This window comes from Scyliorhinus torazame, chromosome 4 (assembly GCF_047496885.1).
Source record: "Scyliorhinus torazame isolate Kashiwa2021f chromosome 4, sScyTor2.1, whole genome shotgun sequence".
NCBI classification, from domain to species: Eukaryota; Metazoa; Chordata; class Chondrichthyes; order Carcharhiniformes; family Scyliorhinidae; genus Scyliorhinus; species Scyliorhinus torazame.
In genome coordinates, this window is record NC_092710.1 from 10,175,605 (window position 1) to 10,189,787 (window position 14,183).

At 54.7% G+C, this 14,183-nt stretch overlaps 1 long non-coding RNA gene across 1 annotated transcript in view; it reads right to left on the reverse strand.

Annotated features, from left to right (window-relative positions):
* Positions 1–7,360: 7,360 nt before the first annotated feature.
* Positions 7,361–14,183, reverse strand: part of LOC140411553 (uncharacterized) — a 41,722-nt gene continuing 34,899 nt past the window's right edge. The window contains exon 3 of the long non-coding RNA XR_011940862.1: positions 7,361–8,743. This is a non-coding gene — a long non-coding RNA (uncharacterized lncRNA). The remainder of the gene's footprint in view (positions 8,744–14,183) is intronic.

Genomic DNA, 14,183 nt, shown 5'->3' on the forward strand with positions numbered 1-14,183 from the left:
TATCTAACCCCGTGCTGTACCTGTCCTGGGAGAATTTGATGGGGACAGTGTAGAGGGAGCTTTACTCTGTATCTAACCCCGTGCTGTACCTGTCCTGGGAGAGTTTGATGGGGACAGTGTAGAGGGAGCTTTACTCTGTATCTCACCCCGTGCAGTACCTGTCCTGGGAGTGTTTGATGGGGACAGTGTAGAGGAGCTTTACTCTGTATCTATCCCCGTGCTGTACCTGTCCTGGGAGTGTTTGATGGGGACAGTGTAGAGGGAGCTTTACTCTGTATCTAACCCCTTGCTGTACCTGTCCTGGGAGTGTTTGATGGGGACAGTGTAGAGGGAGCTTTACTCTGTATCTAACCCCGTGCTGTACCTGTCCTGGGAGTGTTTGATGGGGACAGTGTAGAGGGAGCTTTACTCTGTATCTAACCCCGTGCTGTACCTGTCCTGGGACTGTTTGATGGGGACAGTGTAGAGGGAGCTTTACTCTGTATCTAACCCCGTGCTGTACCTGTCCTGGGAGAGTTTGATGGGGACAGTGTAGAGGGAGCTTTACTCTATATCTAACCCCGTGCTGTACCAGTCCTGGGAAAGTTTGATGAGAACAGTGTCGGGGGAGCTTTACTCTGTATCGAAGCTGCAACTGCCCGGCGGTAACAGCGAGTGAACACACAGAGCTCCTGGTCCGCGATGCGTATGTGGCAGGTTTGGCCTCTTCCCAGATCCTCCAGAGGCTTCTGGAGAAAGAATCTCTGGGACTTACAGAAGCTCGGGCCCTGGCGGCATCCCTCGATGTGGCCTCGCGTAACGCCCGCGCCTACGCCCCCGACCGCACTACAGCCCCTTGGGCTCCGTGGACCCCCGCTGCGATCGACTCTCCGGCACCCCCCCCCCCCCCACCCCCACCCCCGCAAACCTGCGCGGCCAAAACACCAGACCAACCGGGGGGGCCCCGCTGTTATTTTTGCGGCCAGCCGAAACACCCTCGGCAGCGCTGCCCGGCCCGCGCGGCTACCTGCAAAAGCTGCGGGAAGAAGGGCCACTACGCGATGGTGTGCAAGTCCCGCGGGGTCGCCGCTATCTCCGGGGAAGAAACGGGACCACAGACCCAGCCCCCCCAGCGATCCACGTGCGACCAACGGATTCCGCCATTTTGGACCCTGGACGCCACGAGGGAGAGCTGGGTGTCGCCATTGTGTCCACCCCCGACCGCGCTCGATCCGTGGACGCCGCCATCTTGGCTGAAGGACCCCGACACAGACGGCCACATACTGCCTGATTACGATGCTCAACTTCAACAACCACGTCTGGCTTCGACGACCCTCGACCAGTCGCGACCCCGGACGCTCCAGACTGCAACCACTACAGTCCTAGTGAATGGCTACAAGACGCCATGTCTTATCGACTCTGGGGGCACGGAGAGCTTCATTCATCTGGACACGGTAAGGCGCTGTTCCCTCGTAATTCGGCCAAGCACCCAGAAAGGTTTCCTGGCGGCGGGATCCCACTCCGTTCAGATCACGGGGTTCTGCATCGCCAACCTAACGGTGCAGGGGAGGGAGTTCCAAAATTACCGGCTGTATGTCCTCCCCCATCTCTGTGCGCCCACACTCCTAGGGTTGGACTTCCAATGCAACCTCCAGAGTTTAGCATTTAAATTTGGCGGCCCTATACCCCCACTGACTGTCTGCGGCCTCGCGACCCTCAAGGTTGAACCTCCTTCCTTGTTTGCGAACCTCACCCCGGATTGCAAACCCGTCGCCACTAGGAGCAGACGGTACAGCGCCCAGGACCGAGCATTTATCCGGTCCGAAGTCCAGAGGCTGCTGAAGGAAGGCATCACCCAGGCTAGCAACAGTCCCTGGAGAGCCCAGGTGGTAGTCGTTAAGACCGGGGAGAAACAGAGGATGGTCATAGACTATAGTCAGACCATCAACAGGTACACTCAGCTAGATGCGTACCCTCTCCCCCGCATATCCGACATGGTCAATCGGATTGCACAGTACAAGGTCTTTTCCACCGTGGACCTCAAGTCCGCCTACCACCAGCTCCCCATTCGCCCCGGTGACCGCAAGTACACAGCCTTCGAGGCAGACGGGCGGCTATACCACTTCTTAAGGGTTCCATTCGGCGTCACAAACGGAGTCTTGGTCTTCCAACGAGAGATGGACCGAATGGTTGACAAGCATGGTTTACGGGCCATGTTCCCGTATCTCGACAACGTCACCATCTGCGGCCACGACCAGCAGGACCACGGCGCCAACCTCCAAAAATTCCTCCAGACCGCTACCGCCCTCGACCTCACCTACAACAGGGAAAAATGCGTGTTCCGCACCGATCGTCTAGCCTTCCTGGGCTACGTAGTGCGTAATGGAGTGATAGGCCCCGACCCTGAACGCATGCGTCCCCTCATGGGGTTCCCTCTCCCCCACTGTGCCAAAGCCCTGAAACGCTGCCTGGGGTTCTTTTCGTACTACGCCCAGTGGGTCCCCCAGTACGCAGACAAGGCCCGCCCCCTAATACAGACCACGACCTTCCCTCTGTCGACAGAGGCTTGCCAGGCCTTCAGCCGCATCAAAGCGGACATCGCAAAGGCCACGATGCGCGCCATCGACGAGTCCCTCCCCTTCCAGGTCGAGAGCGACGCATCGGATGTAGCTCTGGCGGCCACCCTTAACCAAGCGGGTAGACCCGTGGCTTTCTTCTCCCGAACCCTCCACGCTTCAGAAATCCGCCACTCCTCAGTGGAAAAGGAAGCCCAAGCCATAGTGGAAGCTGTGCGACACTGGAGGCATTACCTGGCCGGCAGGAGATTCACTCTCCTCACGGACCAACGGTTGGTAGCCTTCATGTTCGATAATGCACAGCGGGGCAAGATAAAGAACGACAAGATCTTGTGGTGGAGGATCGAGCTCTCCACCTTCAACTATGAGATCTTGTACCGTCCCGGAAAGCTGAACGAGCCGTCCGATGCCCTATCCCGCGGCACATGTGCCAATGTACAAGTGGACCGTCTACAAGCCCTCCACGAGGACCTCTGCCACCTGGGTGTCACTCGTTTCTACCACTTCCTTAAGGCCCGCAACCTCCCTTACTCCGTCGAGGACGTCCGAACAGTCACCAGACACTGCCAGATCTGCGCTGAGTGCAAACCGCACTTTTTCAGGCCAGATAGAGCGCACCTGGTTAAGGCTTCCCGCCCCTTTGAACGCCTCAGTTTGGATTTCAAAGGCCCCCTCCCCTCCACCGATCGCAACGCGTACTTCCTGAACGTCGTTGACGAATACTCCCGTTTCCCTTTCGCCATCCCCTGCCCCGACATGACAGCGTCCACGGTCATTAAAGCCCTCGGTACCATTTTTACACTGTTCGGTTTCCCCGACTATATCCATAGCGACAGGGGGTCCTCCTTTATGAGCGACGAACTGCGTCAATTCCTGCTCAGCAAGGGCATCGCCTCGAGCAGGACGACCAGTTACAACCCCCGGGGGAACGGGCAGGTGGAAAGGGAGAATGGAACGGTCTGGAAGGCCGTCCTACTGGCCGTCCGGTCTAGGAGTCTCCCAATTTCCCGCTGGCAGGAAGTCCTCCCGGATGCCCTTCATTCTATCCGGTCCCTGCTGTGCACCACCACGAACCAAACGCCTCACGAGCGCCTCCTCCTCTTTCCTAGGAAGTCCTCCTCTGGAACGCCACTTCCGACCTGGCTAGCAGCTCCGGGACCCATTCTGCTCCGGAAACATGTGCGGGCGCACAAGTCAGATCCGTTGGTGGAACGGGTGCATCTCCTTCACGCCAACCCGCAATACGCCTATGTGGAGTACCCCGATGGCCGACAGGACACGGTCTCCCTGCGAGATCTGGCGCCCGCCGGAGCTCCCCACACCCCCCCAACGCCAATCACCACCTCCTCACTCCCGCCGGTTCATCCCGCAGCCACCCCCTTCCCGGGGGGTTCGGTTCTCCTCCCAGACCCGCCCAGGAGTAAGGACACGGGGGATAGCGCTACGCTCGCAGAGTCGACGGGACTCGAGCCAGCGCCATCACCACCACGCCCGAGACGATCGGAAAGGACGACCAGGGCGCCCATCCGGCTCATCGAATCACTTTAATTCATCTCAACGTTTCAGTAGCCCGGTAAAAGCAGCATTATTGTGTATAGTTTATAGTTATGGCACCATGCCGACCCTGTTTGTCCCGTTGGCCCGGTTAAAGCAACAATTTTGTTTATTGTTCAGAGTTACGGCACAGTACCGACCCTGTAAACCCCTACCACCATGCGGACCACCATCCCGCCGGGTTCTTTTTCAACAAGGGGTGAATGTGGTGGTATGTATTAGGGGTAATACGGTACACCACGATGCCGACAGGCTACTGGTAGATGGATACCGGGTCCTGATAGGACCTGCCGCCCACTGGGCTCCACCCAGGAATGCCGGTCTCAGAACCCGGATTTCCCCCAGCAGCTGCATTCTGTAACCGAGCTGCCGGGGATCATGTTCTGCTCAATAAAGCCTTTAATTGATGTTACTTCAACCTGCCTCGCGTCATATTGACGGTACAACACCCTCTTCCCCCTCCCTCGCTTTGAGACGTTACTTAGAAGTTCTCTTTGCCAATGTTTCGGTCACCTGTGTGTAATATCTCCGCCGATGGCCCAGGGTCGAACGGTTAGACATTGGTTTTGTCTCAACAAAGTGTTGTCCAAATGTCAGTGATTAGTGTGGAGCAAAGTGATGTGGGTGACCATTTCTACCCCCACACAGGTACACACGTGTACTGTGCATGTAAACATGTGTGTACATGCTTACACACACCAGCTGATACAGATCCTGAGTGGTCGCTGGTGGAGCGAATGATTCCGTCCCTGAATCTCACCCAACAGAGACCAGGCTCAGCACTAGGCCCCAATTGGAGCCTGGGGTTTTCCTGCACCAGGTGCATGTCCGGGCATCAGTACCACACTCTGGCTGTGGTTGGCTCGCTCAGCACCAGGCCCCGATTGGAGCCTGGGACTTTCTTGGTCAAGGTGCCTGGGACTTTCCTGCTCCATGAGGTGGGGCCTCAGTATCGCAGGTTGACTGTGGTTGGCTCGCTCAGCAGCAGGCCCCGATTGGAGCCTGGGACTTTCCTGCTCCATGAGGTGGGGCCTCAGTATCGCAGGTTGACTGTGGTTGGCTCGCTCAGCAGCAGGCCCCGATTGGAGCCTGGGACTTTCCTGCTCCATGAGGTGGGGCCTCAGTATCACAGGTTGACTGTGGGTGGCACACTCGGCAGTGGGCCCGATTGGAGCCTGGGACTTTCCTGCTCCATGTGCCTGGGCCTCAGTATCACAGGTTCACCATGATTGGCACCCTCAGCACCAGGCCCCGATTGGAGCCTGGCATTTTCCTGCTCCCTGTCTCTGGGTCTCTGAACCTTGGGACTTGAATCGAGCGCGGTATCCGATCGATCGCCCTCGGAAACCTTCTTCCCCGATAAACCACCCGAAACCCCCTCGATTTGGAATCCGGCCTTTAATATTCCAACCTGAACAAGAAACAACTTCAACAAAACGGCTCGATCTGGATAACATTCGGGAAAAGATTCAGGGGCAAGGTCCCTGTGGACAGTGGAACATTCCGGAAACGACTGTCGCCTCCGTGGAGAAAAAAATTAAACTGCCGGAAAAACGATCGCGAAGAAAACCATCGAGTGAAACCAGTGCTGAAGCTGGAGGAGTCCCAAATCCGTGAGGATCTGTCGGTCTGGGAGAGGGGCAGGGTAGATTCTCTGGAACGATCCCATGGTCGGAAAAGGAGAAATGCCGAGGACAGGCTCGGATTTTATTCCCTCGAATGTCGGGGGTGAAGGTGTCGATCTCACCGAGGGGTTTAGGGTGATTAACCCCCCCCCCCTCAAAATAATTTATAATGGCCGTCAAGACTGAGGCTTAATTGGGCATTTCACACGAGGATGAGGGTCTGGGGGAAGAGGAATTCAGGGTGACGGAACCAGCGTGAGGAGGCGGAGTCGAGATGACGTATAGCCTGGTTCAATATGGGAACAGGCTGGAGAAGGGGCTGAATGGGGCCTCCTCCTGTTCCTGTGTAACGGGCTGGAGAAGAGGCTGAATGGGGCCTCCTCCTGTTCCTGTGTAACGGGCTGGAGAAGGGGCTGAATGGGGCCTCCTCCTGTTCCTGTGTAACGGGCTGGAGAAGAGGCTGAATGGGGCCTCCTCCTGTTCCTGTGTAACGGGCTGGAGAAGAGGCTGAATGGGGCCTCCTTCTGTTCCTGTGTAACGGGCTGGAGAAGGGGCTGAATGGGGCCTCCTTCTGTTCCTGTGTAACGGGCTGGAGAAGGGGCTGAATGGGGCCTACTCCTGTTCCTGTGGAACAGGCTGGAGAAGGGACTGAATGGGGCCTCCTCCTGTTGCTATGTAACAGGCTGGATAAGGGGCTGAATGGGGCCTCCTCCTGTTCCTGTATAACAGGCTGGAGAAGGGGCTGAATGGGCCTCCTCTTGTTCCTGGGTAACAGGCTGCAGAAGGGGCTAAATGGGGCATCTTCCTGTTCCTGTGTAACGGGCTGGAGAAGGGGCTGAATGGGGCCTCCTCCTGTTCCTGTGTAACAGGCTGGAGAAGGGGCTGAATGGGGCCTCCTCCTGTTCCTGTGTAACAGGCTGGAGAAGGTGCTGAATGAGGCCTGTTCCTGTGTAACAGGCTGGAGAAGGGGCTGAATGGGGCCTCCTCCTGTTCCTGTGTAACGGGGTGGAGAAGGTGCTGAATGAGGCCTGTTCCTGTGTAACGGCCTGGAGAAGGGGCTGAATGGGGCCTCCTCCTGTTCCTGTGTAACAGGCTGGAGAAGGGGCTGAATGGGGCCTCCTCCTGTTCCTGTGTAACAGGCTGGAGAAGGGGCTGAATGGGGCCTCCTCCTGTTCCTGTGTAACAGGCTGGAGAAGGGGCTGAATGGGGCCTCCTCCTGTTCCTGTGTAACAGGCTGGAGAAGGGGCTGAATGGGCCCTCCTCCTGTTCCTGTGTAACAGGCTGGAGAAGGGGCTGAATGGGGCCTCCTCCTGTTCCTGTGTAACAGGCTGGAGAAGGGGCTGAATGGGTCCTCCTCTTGTTCCTGTGTAACAGGCAGGTGAAGGGGCTGAATGGGGCCTCCTCCTGTTCCTGTGTAACAGGCTGGAGAAGGGGCTGAATGGGGCCTCCTCCTGTTCCAGTGTAACAGGCTGGAGAAGGGGCTGACTGGGACCACCTCCTGTTCCTGTGTAACGTGCTGGAGAAGGGGCTGAATGGGGCCTCCTCCTGTTCCTGTGTAACAGGCTGGAGAAGGGGCTGAATGGGGCCTCCTCCTGTTCCTGTGTAACAGGCTGGAGAAGGGGCTGAATGGGGCCTCCTCCTGTTCCTGTGTAACAGGCTGGAGAAGGGGCTGAATGGGCCCTCCTCCTGTTCCTGTGTAACAGGCTGGAGAAGGGGCTGAATGGGGCCTCCTCCTGTTCCTGTGTAACAGGCTGGAGAAGGGGCTGAATGGGGCCTCCTCCTGTTCCTGTGTAACAGGCAGGTGAAGGGGCTGAATGGGGCCTCCTCCTGTTCCTGTGTAACAGGCTGGAGAAGGGGCTGAATGGGGCCTCCTCCTGTTCCAGTGTAACAGGCTGGAGAAGGGGCTGACTGGGACCACCTCCTGTTCCTGTGTAACGTGCTGGAGAAGGGGCTGAATGGGGCCTCCTCCTGTTCCTGTGTAACGGGCTGGAGAAGGGGCTGAATGGGGCCTCCTCCTGTTCCTGTGTAACGGGCTGGAGAAGGGGCTGAATGGGGCCTCCTCCTGTTCCTGTGTAGCAGGCTGGAGAAGGGGCTGAATGGGGCCTCCGCCTGTTCCTGTGTAACGGGCTGGAGAAGGGGCTGAATGGGGCCTCCTCCTGTTCCTGTGGAAAGGGCTGGAGAAGGGGCTGAATGGGGCCTCCTCCTGTTCCTGTGTAACTGGCTGGAGAAGGGGTTTGATGCAGAAACCTGTCTTGTGACAACCTCATAGGTGGACCCAAGTCTGATAGATGAATAAATGATAGAGTAATTCTACGTCAGTTAGATAGGCATTTTGACTGGGTAATGACGAACCACAGTTCGACATTGATGACAGAGATAATCTAATTGGACAATTACAGATGGATGTTCGGATTGGTTGGTCAGTTTTGGATGTTCTGATTGGTTGGTCAGTGTTGGATGTTCTGATTGGTTGGTCAGTGTTGGATGTTCTGATTGGTTGGTCAGTGTTGGATGTTCTGATTGGTTGGTCAATGTTGGATGTTCTGATTGGTTGGTCAGTGTTGGATGTTCTGATTGGTTGGTCAATGTTGGATGTTCTGATTGGTTGGTCAGTGTTGGATGTTCTGATTGGTTGGTCAATGTTGGATGTTCTGATTGGTTGGTCAGTGTTGGATGTTCTGATTGGTTGGTCAGTGTTGGATGTTCTGATTGGTTGGTCAGTGTTGGATGGTCTGATTGGCTGATGGATGGCAGATGTTTGATAGGTTGATGAATGACGGATCCTCTGATGACATTCTGGCCAATTGTGAAGACAGATGCAGTCCATTAGGTGGAGATCCAGTTGGTCTCCACAGCCGAGGGTCGAGTGGATCAGAAAGAATTCAGCCCCAGGGTCGTAATGAGGGATCAACTGGAATCTTCCCCACGTCCAGTCACAGATCAGCTCCTCCACAGCCGGACTCAGTCACTCTCCACTCGATACAGATCGTCCAGAGAGACAGCAACCACCTGGAAATGGAGCAGAGTAAGGCTTCGAAACTTCACCCAATCCAAAATCAGCAAGCCCAGGGAGAGAAGAGACCAATCGCAGAGACTAGAGGGAGCTTTACTCTGTATCTAACCCCGTGCTGTACCTGTCCTGGGAGTGTTTGATGGGGACAGTGTAGGGGGAGCTTTACTCTGTATCTAACCCCGTGCTGTACCTGTCCTGGGAGTGTTTGATGGGGACAGTGTAGAGGGAGATTTACTCTGTATCTCACCCCGTGCTGTACCTGTCCTGGGAGTGTTTGATGGGGACAGTGTAGATGGAGCTTTACTCTGTATCTAACCCCGTGCTGTACCTGTCCTGGGAGTGTTTGATGGGACAGTGTACAGAGAGCTTTACTCTGTATCTAACCCCGTGCTGTACCAGTCCTGGGAGTGTTTGATGCGGACAGTGTACAGAGAGCTTTACTCTGTATCTAACCCCGTGCTGTACCTGTCCTGGGAGTGTTTGATGGGGACAGTGTAGAGGGAGCTTTACTCTGTATCTAACCCCGTGCTGTACCTGTCCTGGGAGTGTTTGATGGGGACAGTGTAGAGGGAGCTTTACTCTGTATCTAACCACGTGCTGTACCTGTGCTGGGAGTGTTTGATGGGGACAGTGTAGAGGGAGCTTTACTCTGTATCTAACCCCGTGCTGTACCTGTCCTGGGAGTGTTTGATGGGGACAGTGTAGAGGGAGCTTTACTCTGTATCTAACCCCGTGCTGTACCTGTCCTGGGAGTGTTTGATGGGGACAGTGTAGGGGGAGCTTTACTCTGTATCTAACCCCGTGCTGTACCTGTCCTGGGAGTGTTTGATGGGACAGTGTACAGAGAGCTTTACTCTGTATCTAACCCCGTGCTGTACCTGTGCTGGGAGTGTTTGATGGGGACAGTGTAGAGGGACCTTTCCTCTGTATCTAACCCCGTGCTGTACCTGTCCTGGGAGTGTTTGATGGGGACAGTGTAGAGGGAGCTTTACTCTGTATCTAACCCCCGTGCTGTACCTGTCCTGGGAGTGTTTGATGGGACAGTGTACAGAGAGCTTTACTCTGTATCTAACCCCGTGCTGTACCTGTGCTGGGAGTGTTTGATGGGGACAGTGTAGAGGGAGCTTTACTCTGTATCTAACCCCGTGCTGTACCTGTGCTGGGAGTGTTTGATGGGGACAGTGTAGAGGGACCTTTCCTCTGTATCTAACCCCGTGCTGTACCTGTCCTGGGAGTGTTTGATGGGGACAGTGTAGAGGGAGCTTTACTCTGTATCTAACCCCATGCTGTACCTGTCCTGGGAGTGTTTGATGGGCACAGTGTAGAGGGAGCTTTACTCTGTATCTAACCCCGTGCTGTACCTGTCCTGGGAGTGTTTGATGGGACAGTGTACAGAGAGCTTTACTCTGTATCTAACCCCGTGCTGTACCTGTCCTGGGAGTGTTTGATGGGGACAGTGTAGAGGGAGCTTTACTCTGTATCTAACCCCGTGCTGTACCTGTCCAGGGAGTGTTTGATGGGGACAGTGTAGAGGGAGCTTTACTCTGTATCTAACCCCGTGCTGTACCTGTCCTGGGAGTGTGTGATGGGGACAGTGTAGAGGGAGCTTTACTCTGCATCTAACCCCGTGCTGTACCTGTCCTGGGAGTGTTTGATGGGGACAGTGTAGAGGGAGCTTTACTCTGTATCTAACCCCGTGCTGTACCTGTCCTGGGAGAGTTTGATGGGGACAGTGTAGAGGGAGCTTTACTCTGTATCTAACCCCGTGCTGTACCTGTCCTGTGAGTGTTTGATGGGGACAGTGTAGAGGGAGCTTTACTCTGTATCTAACCCCGTGCAGTACCTGTCCTGGGAGTGTTTGATGGGGACAGTGTAGAGCGAGCTTTACTCTATCTAACCCCGTGTTGTACCTGTCCTGGGAGTGTTTGATGGGGACAGTGTAGAGGGAGCTTTACTCTGTATCTAACCCCGTGCTGTACCTGCCCTGGGAGTGTTTGATGGGGACAGTGTAGAGGGAGCTTTACTTTGTATCTAACCCCGTGCTGTTCCTGTCCTGGGAGTGTTTGATGGGGACAGTGTAGAGGGAGCTTTACTGTGTGTCTAACCCCGTGCTGTACCTGCCCTGGGAGTGTTTGATGGGGACAGTGTAGAGGGTGCTGTACTCTGTATCTAACCCCGTGCTGTAACTGGCCTGGGAGTGTTTGATGGGGACAGTGTAGAGGGAGCTTTACTCTTTATCTAACCCCGTGCTGTACCTGCCCTGGGAGTGTTTGATGGGTACAGTGTAGAGGGAGCTTTACTCTGTGTCTAACCCCGTGCTGTACCTGCCCTGGGAGTGTTTGATGGGGACAGTGTAGAGGGTGCTTTACTCTGTATCTAACCCCGTGCTGTACCTGTCCTGGGAGTGTTTCATGGGGACAGTGTAGAGGGAGCTTTACTCTGTATCTAACCCGTGATGTACCTGTCCTGGGAGTGTTTGATGGGGACAGTGTAGAGGGTGCTTTACTCTGTATCTAACCCCGTGCTGTACCTGTCCTGGGAGTGTTTGATGGGGACAGTGTAGAGGGTGCTTTACTCTGTATCTAACACCGTGCTGTACCTGTCCTGGGAGTGTTTCATGAGGACAGTGTAGAGGGAGCTTTACTCTGTATCTAACCCGTGCTGTACCTGTCCTGGGAGTGTTTGATGGGGACAGTGTAGAGGGAGTTTTACTCTGTATCTAACCACGTGCTGTACCTGTCCTGGGAGTGTTTCATGGGGACAGTGTAGAGCGAGCTTTACTCTATCTAACCCCGTGTTGTACCTGTCCTGGGAGTGTTTGATGGGGACAGTGTAGAGGGAGCTTTACTCTGTATCTAACCCCGTGCTGTACCTGCCCTGGGAGTGTTTGATGGGGACAGTGTAGAGGGAGCTTTACTTTGTATCTAACCCCGTGCTGTTCCTGTCCTGGGAGTGTTTGATGGGGACAGTGTAGAGGGAGCTTTACTCTGTGTCTAACCCCGTGCTGTACCTGCCCTGGGAGTGTTTGATGGGGACAGTGTAGAGGGTGCTGTACTCTGTATCTAACCCCGTGCTGTAACTGTCCTGGGAGTGTTTGATGGGGACAGTGTAGAGGGAGCTTTACTCTTTATCTAACCCCGTGCTGTACCTGCCCTGGGAGTGTTTGATGGGTACAGTGTAGAGGGAGCTTTACTCTGTATCTAACCCCGTGCTGTACCTGTCCTGGGAGTGTTTCATGGGGACAGTGTAGAGGGAGCTTTACTCTGTATCTAACCCGTGATGTACCTGTCCTGGGAGTGTTTGATGGGGACAGTGTAGAGGGTGCTTTACTCTGTATCTAACCCCGTGCTGTACCTGTCCTGGGAGTGTTTGATGGGGACAGTGTAGAGGGTGCTTTACTCTGTATCTAACACCGTGCTGTACCTGTCCTGGGAGTGTTTCATGAGGACAGTGTAGAGGGAGCTTTACTCTGTATCTAACCCGTGCTGTACCTGTCCTGGGAGTGTTTGATGGGGACAGTGTAGAGGGAGTTTTACTCTGTATCTAACCACGTGCTGTACCTGTCCTGGGAGTGTTTGATGGAGACAGTGTAGAGGGTGCTTTACTCTGTATCTAACCCCGTGCTGTACCTGTCCTGGGAGTGTTTCATGGGGACAGTGTAGAGGGAGCTTTACTCTGTATCCAACCCGTGCTGTACCTGTCCTGGGAGTGTTTGATGGGTACAGTGTAGAGGGAGCTTTACTCTGTATCTAACCCCGTGCTGTACCTGTCCTGGGAGTGTTTGATGGGGACAGTGTAGAGGGAGCTTTACTCTGTATCTAATCCCGTGCTGTACCTGTCCTGGGAAGAGGAGCTTTACTCTGTATCTAACCCCATGCTGTCCCTGTGCTGGGAGTGTTTGATGGGGACAGTGTAGAGGGAGCTTTTCTCTGTATCTAACCCCGTGCTGTTCCTGTCCTGGGAGTGTTTGATGGCGACAGTGTAGAGGGAGCTTTACTCTGTATCTAACCCCGTGCTGTACCTGTCCTGGGAGTGTTTGATGGGGACAGTGTAGAGGTAGCTTTACTCTGTATCTAACCCCGTGCCGTACCTGTCTTGGGAGTGTTTCATGGGGACAGTGTAGAGGGAGCTTTACTCTGTATCTAACCCCGTGCTGTATCTGTCCTGGGAGTGTTTGATGGGGACCGTGTAGAGGGAGCTTTACTCTGTATCTATCCCCGTGCTGTACTTGCCCTGGGAGTGTTTGATGGGGACAGTGCAGAGGGAGCTTTACTCTGTATCTAACCCCATGCTGTACCTGTCCTGGGAGTGTTTCATGGGGACAGTGTAGAGGGAGCTTTACTCTGTATCTAACCCCGTGCTGTACCTGTCCTGGGAGTGTTTGATGGGGACAGTGTAGAGGGAGATTTACTCTGTATCTATCCCTGTGCTGTACCTGTCCTGGGAGTGTTTGATGGGGACAGTGTGGAGGGAGCTTTACTCTGTATCTAACCCCGTGCTGTACCTGTCCTGGGAGTGTTTGATGGGGACAGTGTAGAGGGAGCTTTACTCTGTATCTAACCCCGTGCTGTACCTGTCCTGGGAGTGTTTGATGGGGACAGTGTAGAGGGAGCTTTACTCTGTATCTAACCCCGTGCTGTACCTGTCCTGGGAGTGTTTGATAGGGACAGTGTAGAGGGAGCTTTACTCTGTATCTAACCCCGTGCTGTACCTGTCCTGGGAGTGTTTGATGGGGACAGTGTAGAGGGAGCTTTACTCTGTATCTAACCCCGTGCTGTACCTGTCCTGGGAGTGTTTGATAGGGACAGTGTAGAGGGAGCTTTACTCTGTATCTAACCACGTGCTGTACCTGTCCTGGGAGTGTTTGATGGGGACAGTGTAGAGGGAGCTTTTCTCTGTATCTAACCCCGTGCTGTTCCTGTCCTGGGAGTGTTTGATGGGGACAGTGTAGAGGGAGCTTTACTCTGTATCTAACCCCGTGCTGTACCTGTCCTGGGAGTGTTTGATGGGGACAGTGTAGAGGTAGCTTTACTCTGTATCTAACCCCGTGCCGTACCTGTCTTGGGAGTGTTTCATGGGGACAGTGTAGAGGGAGCTTTACTCTGTATCTAACCCCGTGCTGTATCTGTCCTGGGAGTGTTTGATGGGGACCGTGTAGAGGGAGCTTTACTCTGTATCTATCCCCGTGCTGTACTTGCCCTGGGAGTGTTTGATGGGGACAGTGCAGAGGGAGCTTTACTCTGTATCTAACCCCATGCTGTACCTGTCCTGGGAGTGTTTCATGGGGACAGTGTAGAGGGAGCTTTACTCTGTATCTAACCCCGTGCTGTACCTGTCCTGGGAGTGTTTGATGGGGACAGTGTAGAGGGAGATTTACTCTGTATCTATCCCTGTGCTGTACCTGTCCTGGGAGTGTTTGATGGGGACAGTGTGGAG